The sequence below is a fragment of the Clupea harengus genome, chromosome 17 (assembly GCF_900700415.2).
Source record: "Clupea harengus chromosome 17, Ch_v2.0.2, whole genome shotgun sequence".
NCBI lineage: Eukaryota > Metazoa > Chordata > Actinopteri > Clupeiformes > Clupeidae > Clupea > Clupea harengus.
The window spans coordinates 12993446-12995945 of NC_045168.1; the positions used below are offsets into that span (position 1 = coordinate 12993446).

The following is a 2500-nucleotide window of genomic DNA, read 5'->3' on the forward strand; positions in this document are numbered from 1 at the left end:
TCAAAGACTTGAATCTAAAGCAATCCAATTTGAGTGAGTGTGTCGTTGTGTGTTTATGAGTGTGTGTGTGCGCATGCTAGTTAGTGTGTGTGTGTGTGTGTGTGTGTGTGTGCGCGCATGCTTGTGGGTGTGGGTGTGTGTGTGTGTGTGTGTGTGTGTGTGTGTGCGCGCATGCTTGTGGGTGTGGGTGTGTGTGTGGGTGTGTGTGTGTGTGTGTGTGTGTGTGTGTGTGTGTGTGTGTGTGTGTGTGTGTGTGTGCACGCATGCTTGTTTGTGTGCATGAGTGAGCATGTGTGTGTGTATGGGAACACAATCACCTGTCATCAGCTATATATTATTTGTGACAGGTCTTGAAGATCAGGGTTTAAATCATGGTCCTGTTTGAGAGGTGCAGAGCCTGTGGCTGGCACGGAGCTCCAGAGGCTCGTGTGTGGAGAGAATACAGGCACGGCTCCAACAACTCAGCCTTTACACCTGAGTTACACAGACTTCAACAACAAGCACGGCTCCAACAGCTCAGCCTTTACACCTGAGTTACACAACATGCACCGCTCCAACAGCTCAGCCTTTACACCTGAGTTACACAGACTTACACAACAGGCACCGCTCCAACAGCTCAGCCTTTACACCTGAGGTACACAGACTTCAACAACAAGCACGGCTCCAACAGCTCAGCCTTTACACCTGAGTTACACAGACTTACTCAACAGGCACGGCTCCAACAGCTCAACCTTTACACCTGCGGTACACAAACTTACACAACAGGCACGGCTCCAACAGCTCAGTCTTTACACCTGAGTTACACAGACTTACACAACAGGCACCACTTCAACAGCTCAGCCTTTACACCTGAGTTACACAGACTTACACAACTGCCATGGACTGCCAAGTGCACCCGCTCCCTCTTTCTCTAACACGAACACACACACACACACATACACAGACGTGCACACACACACACCTGTATGCAGTCATGCACACTCAAACAAACACACACACACACACACACGAGTTGACACATGCTAGTACATTCACACACACACACACACACACGCTAACACACAAAAAAAACCACTCACAGACAATAACACACACACAGATTCATCAAATAGCACAATCAAATACAGAAACCAGAGGTGTAAAAAGTACTGAAATGTTGTACTCAAGTAAAAGTACAATTACTTTGATGAAATTTTACGTAAGTACAAGTAAAATTACCCATATAAAAATCTACTCAAGTAAAAGTAAAAAGTAGTTAATTTAAAATGTACTTTAAGTAAAAGTTACTTAGTTACTTTCAACAACTTGATGGGGGCCGCTCCTATATAGTGCAAAAAAGGACAAGGGGTCATAAATCCAATACAAAAACTAGTTATTTTTTATTAAAGGAGAATCTTTAGAAATATAAGTGCAATGACATTAAACATGTCAAACATTAAACATGTCAACACAACATTTAAGAACTTTTGGGAGGACGTGTCAAGACATGAACCACATGACAGCTAAAATAAAAAGTTTAAATACCGCTGCCCCACTGTAAACTTTGGTTACTTACTTGTGTCCACCTTTAGAGCATTAGTCTACAAACTTCTTGTTGAGTTTGAGCAGCAACTGATTTTCAAGATGAGTAGAGTTCATCTGGGCTAGCTTTGCATTGAACAGCAATCCAGCACAGCTGAAGAGTCGCTCGCAGGCGGCCGAGGCAGGTAGGCCAGTATTGAGTTTCAGGGACAGTTTTTTGATATTCTGAAAGGCGTTCAGCAGATCCATATTGACTGAGACACAGGCTAGGTACCCTTCTAACTCCCCTGTACCTTCTGACCTTCTGGACTTCATTGAGGAAAATAAATCATCTTCATCTGATGAATGTTGTCCAACTTGCTCCAGCCTCCAACATCCGGTCAAGGTGTTGTCTGACATAGACTAGACCTGTAGAATGACAAACAACATTTCTGACAATTAAGTATTGAGCTGCCATCAAGAGTGCATCATAACACAGAAATAGCTATAAATAGCTACTTGAGATGACAGACCTACAGTATACAGAATTATAGCATTATTTTCTATTTCTACATGCATCACAATTCATAATCCTCAATTCTTGCTAACCGAGACCCCTGAGCATGAACATGAACATGAAAGACGTGCACGTTGCAAAGCCACCACTTATCGTTATCAATATCTGACTAAACATCGTGATAAATTGCAGATAACGACATACACATTGACTTGTCCAACTGTCTGAAAACGATGGTGTGCGCATTCACATTGTTCTGTTTCAAGGCATGGGAGGCAGCCAAATGATTAGCCTAATATCAATTTATGTGGTGTATTTCATTGCTGATGACTGATCTGCAGTTTTTAACACAATATGAGAGACTGAACATAATAATGCTATGACCTGAAACGAATGGAAGACAGGAATGGAATTATTAGTCTATTGGATGACCGCTGTCGACGTTAGCATACTCAGGGCGGTTGCAAGTGCTAGCCAAAATTA

At 42.7% G+C, this 2500-nt stretch overlaps 1 protein-coding gene across 1 annotated transcript in view; it reads right to left on the bottom strand.

Annotated features, from left to right (window-relative positions):
* The window catches only part of prtfdc1a (phosphoribosyl transferase domain containing 1a), a 15062-nt gene that overhangs the window by 4952 nt on the left and 7610 nt on the right, over nt 1-2500 (bottom strand). The window lies entirely within an intron of this gene.